The 7650-nt window shown below is 46.3% G+C and overlaps 1 pseudogene; it reads left to right on the top strand.

The window, feature by feature from the left end:
- The first annotated feature begins 611 nt into the window (after positions 1-611).
- LOC135202403 (mitochondrial protein C2orf69-like) overlaps positions 612-7650 on the top strand; it is a 206189-nt pseudogene continuing 199150 nt past the window's right edge.

The raw sequence follows: 7650 nt of genomic DNA, 5'->3' as shown, positions 1-7650 counted from the left end.
ATTATTTCTCTTAACTGTTTGTCTTTAACTGCTTCAATTTTACTTAAGTTTATGTTTAGTTCTTTCATATACTCTTTTACTTGCATTATCCAGGGTTTTTTTTTTTTTTTTTTTCATACTGATCCATTGTTATCTCATATAGGAGCCTATTTCCACCATTCTTTAGTGTATGTTTCAGGTAGAAAAGTTTATTCTTGATATCTCTAGATTGGCAGGAAGAGGCCCCTATTTCAGATCTTAACGCACAACTTGCTGTGTGAACTTAACTTGGGCTTTCAATATTGTTCTGTATACTTTATTATCTATCTTCTGCAATTCATTTATTGCTTTCCTGTCAAGTTTCATGACTTCCATCGCATACATGAATGAAGGCATCGCTAGTCCTTTCCAGTACAATTTTCCTATTTTTACCCTGCTACAGCTTTTATTAATGACTGCATTAGCCATATTTGCCATCTGCTTTGCTTTAATTTGGGCCCTTTTTATCTGTTCTCTGAAGCAGTCTTTCATGTTGCTGATTGTTCTTCCTAGGTATTTAATATTCTTAACTATTTTTATTCCTTCTATGTGTTCCATATTCTCCACATCATCGATACTGTACCAGTCGTTGTATATTAGTATGTTACTCTTGTCCTTGTTTATGTTTAGGCCACATTCACTTGCGATTTCCATAAGGGTTTTTATTGATTTTGTTATTTCTTCTAGTGTGTGCCCTAGTATTAATCCGTCGTCTGCATATAGTAGTGCCACTATCCTTATTACTTCATTTCTGAAACCTTCTGTTGTATTTTCTAATTTTTCTATTATCAAGTACGTTATTAATAGAAAGAATATGGTTGAGCCATTGCATCCCTGTCTTATTCCATTGGTTACGTTTAGTTCTTTTTGTTCTGTATTGTTGAGGCATAGGCTTGTTACGTCATTTGTGTATATCTTTGCAACTGTATTTATTACTTCTGCATGTAGCCTGTATTTCATCATGACCTAGGTATGTAACAACCTTCAGAATAGTGACACTTCGAAGCATTGCTTATATTAAATAGTATTTTATCTGGCATTATAATGAAAATAGATGGTAATTTCACTGCGTGTGAAACATTTATTGAAATCCTTATCATTAATATGTATCACATAGCGTAAAATACTAAACAAATTATTAAATATTGAAGTTAAAATAGTTTGATGTCCACACTCATTCATTTCTGACTCACTGTCTCGTTCGCAGCCTCCAGTGACAGTCGAGCCTGTCCCGAGTATCGGTTGTTTTGATTCAGTGAATGTTGCCTTCGATATCTTGTTTTGACACGACACAATTTTGGTTCTAGCTTAAAATGTAAGTACTTGAACTGTTTTCTAGAGTTTAATTGTTAAATAAAATCTGTTTCCTCTGCATACCTAGTACCTACCTAGTTGCGTATACCTGGTACCTAGGCTAGGTAGTACTACTACTACCTAGTATAGCTAATAGGTAGTAGCTACGTAGGTATTCGGTCACAATGAATTTTGACGTGTACGTTTAGCCACGCTAGGGGTAGGGTAGCCTATGTGTTTTTATCACTTGTAAATATTTATGCCCAATGGTGGTCAGTTGTGTGATGCACCTTCTCCACTGCCTTCAAGGGGTAACAACTGACATGACTAGGGGATCCAGTTTCCACCGCGTGTGAAGCCACCCTCCGATAAAGTACTTTAACATGTCCTGACACTGGAGATGGGCATCAGTTACAAGTTGGTGGTGGTGAGAGCAAGAACTCGAAACCTCGAGACCTCTACTCTAGTGCCTCAGTGGCGTGGTTGGTATAGTGTTTGCGTCCCACCTCGGTGGTTGCTGGTTCAATTCTCGGCCATTCCATTGAGGAGTGAGAGATGTGTATTTCTGGTGATAGAAGTTCACTCTCGACATGGTTTGGAAGTCACGTAAAGCCGTTGGTCCTGTTGCTGAATAACCACTGGTTCCATGCAACGTAAAAGCACCTTACAAACGAACAGACGAGACCTCTACTCTCCTTTCGAAGTAAGTATTTTCTCCAAAGTTAGAAATTGAGGTCTTATTTCAAGATTAAACAGAGGTTAATGAAAGTCTGGATTAGATCTATATTACTATTCCGCGGCGGCCTAGACTATGGCAGTTGCGGATTTTCTATGCAGTTTTACCTCCTGAACAATAATTTTAAATAATATTTATTCGGACGACTGTAATTAAACCCCGGGGGCTCGTACTAAACACGGCGAAATACATTTGACGCCCCAATTCCTGGTGGCTTTTGTATTCGCGGGGACGAACGATGCGAAATGCTTAGGTATATAGAAATACCAAAGTCTGGCTCTACGCAGTGCACACATGCCTCCATGACGCTTTCGAAATATTTACTTACAACTTTGAATATTTAGAAGATGAATGCCATCTCAATGTTTGCGGAGTCACTTGTGTCAATAAACTTCCCATTCCATGTGCTAAATCTACACACCACTTGTACCAATAGACGTTGGGCACTTTCTTCACAAAAATCGTAAACAGTGACTTCCAACCACGACTTATCCAAGGGAACTACGATTTTTGGTAGAAGAAGAAGAAGCATGCATTAGATAATTATTTAAATAAATAGTTAAACAGCATTATAAGGTCATGCATTTCATAAATTTTTTACATATTCATGATTATTAATTTGAAAATTTTTGTTGCTGAAAAAGTAACTAGATTCCTGACTAAAATATCAACAGTTTTGCTTGTGAACACTACCTACGGCATTCTTCACACTCTTCAATTGTTTATCAGTGTTGCCAATTGGTATGTGTTTACCCTCCAAACTGGGTGTAAGACTTACACAAAACCAAGGAAATAAGTGAAATTAGTGTATCTATCCTATTTGTAGTATACATACATAGAGCAATTTTATCATTATTGCATTACTATGACAACTAGGATTCATGAAAAAAGTTTGTAAATGTATCGGCGCATGTGTGAAGCTCCACTAGATTGGCAACGATGAATCATTTTGCTGTTGTCTGCTCGGATCTACTTTAGAAATATCTGTAATTTTTGGGGTTAATTTGGTTGCAAAAAAGGGATAATAGACATGAATTAAATAAACATTGTTCCGATACGTAATACAAACCATCAGTCCTTTTACAATAGGAAGGTAACTAGCGGCAGCTGGAATGGTTGTAAGCTTCAAACAAGGGAGTTCGGTAGTTAACTGCTTGTCCGACAGTGTGCGCGCCGCGCGACTGGAAGATGAAGAATCACTTTTGCTTTCGGCCGCGTTGGTGGAGGACGTGTTTGTCATCGCTCTCTGCCCGCTTCATTGTCGTATGCTTTGGTTGTGTTTTGTTTCTCAACTTGGTTTGTCAGTGTAGTGAAAGTGTATTGTAAGTACGTGACTTTCTTTATTACTCTTTATTACATTGATCATGGATTCTCGTGCAATGGAGCTATCCCCGCGCCCCCCCATCAGCCACAGAGTTTGCCCTGGTGTGGAGGGCTGCAAGTGTGGGGTCTTTCGCTCTTTCCCCGAGATAGATCCTCATGTCCTTTGTGCGGGGGCGTGAATGCCCTCGGACCGAGCCATGTAATTTTGCGTGAATTGGTCGGAGGTGCAGTGGGTGCTGTATGAGGGTAGGAGGAAGCGTAGACCTGCCAAGGAGTCGTCGGAAAGCTCTCCAGTGACTCCCTTGGTTACGGACACTTCCTCTTCTTTCCTGCCCCCGGCTCAGCTCCCGTGTATGGCGCCTTCCCCTTCAGGGGGGGTTTCTCGGTGACTCCGACAGCCGCTGTGCAGGGCCCGATCGCTGCCGTGCCGAGGAGAGGCGTGCCTCCCCCTCCCGGGTTCTTCGTGCTGCCAGCCCTTGACTTCGGATGCTCGAAGAGCTCGCCCCTGGACCTGCTGCCGGTACCCAGGATGTTGCTGGCTGCTGCCCCGTCTCCTGCTGTACCTGACCTGCCTGCCGTACCGGCCGCTCCTGCTGTTCCTGCACCTGCCGACGTCGTCCCAGCCCATGGTGTTGCTGCCCCAGTCGCTGGTCCTTCCGGACAGGTGCAGCCGGGCCCTGTTGCTTTGGCAACAGCAGCCCCAGCTTTATCCTGGATGGAGGACCTGAGGGAGCTGACGAAGAAGAAGAAGAGGAAGGTGTCATCGTCGTCTTCTTCGTCGCCTGCTGCCGCCTCTTACCCTTCGACTTCCAAGGCTTCCAAGCTGAGGAAGAAGAAGGCTACCTCCTTCCCCCCTAAGAAGGCTCCCTCGGGAACTTCTAAGGGCCTGTCTCACTTTGGTGGTATGGGGGTTTCTTCCGCTGGTGGTCTTGCTCATTCGGGAGTGGGGCCCGTCTCTCCTTTTGCAAGGAAGAAGAAGACGGGGACCAGAGGGGTACTGGCTAACACCGGTACTTCCTCGCCTGGTGCTAGGGGCGCTGCCGCTACACCAGGTTCCGGCTCGGCCTCTCGTTCACGAGAGGTACCGAGTGTACAGTCTCCCGAGGGCGACTGTGCAGCCAAGGCTCAGGCGTCCGAGTTCGCTCGGTGCCAGGACCAAGTCACGGAGCGGAAGGCTGGTGAGAGCCGCTCAGGTGACTCTCTCCAGGCCAGCAATTGCTCTCGTAGCGACCAGCTGGTTACCGGGGTTGCGCCGTGACGGTCCCAGACCAGCCACGGGCTGAGGCTGGTAAGAGGTCCCCTCGATCGCAGGAACCAGCCTCGGCTGGTTCCAGCGGTTCGACCCGCCGTGAGAACAGGCACCGGTCCCACCACGACAGTGGTCTCTCCAGGTCCCCTGACTGCCGCTCCCACCGGGACTGGACGGATAGGGGGACCAGCAGCAGCTCCTGTGACGCACGGGGCCGGGGCTCCTGTTCTCGGTCCAGCCGCTCGCCCCAGGGGAGCGGCACGACCAGGCCTGCAGCTCGATTGCCACCGCGGGTTGGCGATCGCCTGCAGCCCCCCAAGCACACCGGTTCTGCCGGTGAGCAAGGGGGGAGCGTCAGGTCTTCCTCTCCTGTTCCTTCAACTTCCTCGGGTTACACCGGGAAGGGCCACGACACCCTACGTGCCAGGCACGGTCCTCGGATCGACCAGGTCGTATGCGCAAGTGGTAGGAGGAGACCGGGAGGGGTCTGTTGCTGTTCCTCCTTCTGAAGGAGGAGAGTCTCGGGAGCCGTTCTTGCTGGAGGGGCTTGACGGTCCTACTCCTCAAGATGCGGTCACTCCTGAGATCTAGAGGAATTTTGCTGAAGTCATTGCACTGATTCGTCAGCACAACGACCTCGGGGAAGGATCGCTGCTCCCACCTTCTGAGCCCACGTCCTGGCTCAAGTCGTTCTGGGGGCCTAAAAATGGAATCCAGGGCGACGGTGGGTCTGCTGTGATCGGAACTGGCCGACTCAGTGCTAGGCCAGGTGGACTCTCTCGTCTTCGGACAGGAGGGTTCGCTTCGGTCTGGCAGGTCATCTAAGCTATTTCCTCCTCCTCTACTGCGACAGAGAGAAATTCTACGTGCCATCCGAGGATCCGATGCCGCCCAAACAGGTTAACCCGTTCCTTGGTCCAGCGTTTCTCCGCAAAAAGCTGCTGGTCTAGACCTGCAGCTCGATCGCCACCGTTGGTTGGCGATCGCCTGCAGTTCTCCCAGCCTACTAGTTCTGCTAGTAGGTAGGGTAGGAGCATCAGGTCTCCCTCACCTGTCCCTTCAACCTCCTCAGGCTACACCGGGAGGAACGAGGCGAACAGGAGTGACTGTGAGGAATGCTCTTCTTACGATACGGCCACGAGCCTGGTTCGGTCTTGGGACCAACAGATCCTCGCTCAAGTGGTTGGAGAAGATCGTGGGGGGGGCTGGCAAGGACGAATGACGCCTCCCAGACTCTGGGAGGGACCATCACCGCTGTTCATGTGACGGTCCATCTGGACCACGCACTCAAGAGAACAGGGTGCGCTCCCCCTTTGGTCCTCTTGAGAGGTTTCGGCCTCAACGAGGACTGGGACGCGTCGGAGGACGGTATCGGCTCTCTCCTGTCAGGTGCTCGCTCAGCCCCACCCAGACGACGGTCACGGTGGCGGCAGACGCTTAGCCTACAGTACGAGTTCGTAACCCTCCTCGGGAAAACGTTTTCTGGATTCTACCAAGTAAGCGGATAACAGATCCCATTGGTAGACCCAAAGAGTCTTTTCAGCTGTAGGTCACGCCCTCGCTGTAGCTCTTCAGGCAACGCAGACTAATAGACAGTAACTATGAAGTCTTCTGCCTAAAACAGGTAAGAACCAAGGTTTTTATATCCTATAACATGTGTTGTTTCCCTTTTCTATGCACTTGAGTTGTCTCTTACCCTCCACCAAGGGTGTCAATCAGCTAAGTATATATCTGACAGGAAAGTTCATGTACAAAAATGATATTGTTAGTATACAATAAAGTTTTGTACATACTTACCTGGCAGATATATACTTAGCTTACGTCTCTGACGTCACGACAGAATTCAAAACTCGCGGCACACGCTACAGGTAGGCCAGGTGATCTACCTTACCCGGCGCTGGGTGGCGGGTGTATGAACCAATCCCACTTTCTAGTCAGATTTTCTCTTCCACCTGTCTCCTGAGGGGAGGCTGGGCGGGCCATCAATCGTATATATCTGCCAGGTAAGTATGTACAAAACTTTATTGTATACTAACAATATCATTTTGTAGTGCAGCGTACAAATGTCATGCAGCATGAATTCTTTCTCACTTTATTTGTTTCTTGTTACTTGTAATGTGAGAGCTTGCTTATTGAGGTTGAGACCGTTTACATTTGTTAACTATGAATAACTCTGTTTAGCAAATAACATTAACAGTCACAAAATGTTAAATACATTTATGCACAGGCAGTCCCCAGTTATCGGCGGGGTGCCAATAAGCGAAAACTGCCATTAACCAAAACTGATTTATGGCATTTATGGTACCGATAACTGGTTAATGGCGCCGATAACTGGGGACTGCTTGCATTACTATATATTTGGTGCATTTGACTCATTACTCTATGAATACTGGTTTATTTAGATGATCATTGCTTCAGTCTGATGGTATTTACTCTGTTTGCAGTTACATGAAACAGAGTTTGGAGAGGGATTTGTAAGAAAATGCCAGTGTCAAAGTGAATCGACAGCAATACTTGGCTTCCTGCCTTTGTGGAGCTTCCACATTTTGCAACAATGAGCATTAGTTATGAAATTTTGCTTTTGTTGTACCTCATCTGTGCTGTCTGTCCTTTGGTCTTAGATGATGGCATTGTTTGCCATAGATTGTCACTGTATTCCCCACTTACTCTAAGGTAACGGCTTTAGTTCAGTACTAGGTTCTGAAAAGTTTTCATCATTTGATATTCAAGATCCAGTGTTCTGTTTGCAGAGTTTGAAATAGAATTTTATATATATATGCAACTTACCAAGTAGTTACATAGCTATAAGTTTCACTCAACGACAGCTAAAATTTTGGAAATTTGCGGTAGTGCTAGTTTGTTTGGCAAAGTGACTGACCCCTGCCACTTATGGGTTAAGAGAGGAACCAGCTCAGCTTGGAATAAGTTTTTTTTTATTTTGGTTTGCTTCTCAGTTAGTCATATTTTACAACAATTGGTGAAGTATTCTCATTTATGGTAGCTGTTTTGGCAAAATTGGTCAGTGTCAGGT

This window comes from Macrobrachium nipponense, chromosome 30, assembly GCF_015104395.2.
Source record: "Macrobrachium nipponense isolate FS-2020 chromosome 30, ASM1510439v2, whole genome shotgun sequence".
NCBI lineage: Eukaryota > Metazoa > Arthropoda > Malacostraca > Decapoda > Palaemonidae > Macrobrachium > Macrobrachium nipponense.
Note: the sequence above shows the minus strand (reverse complement) of the source record. Positions and strands in the feature narration are given on the sequence as shown.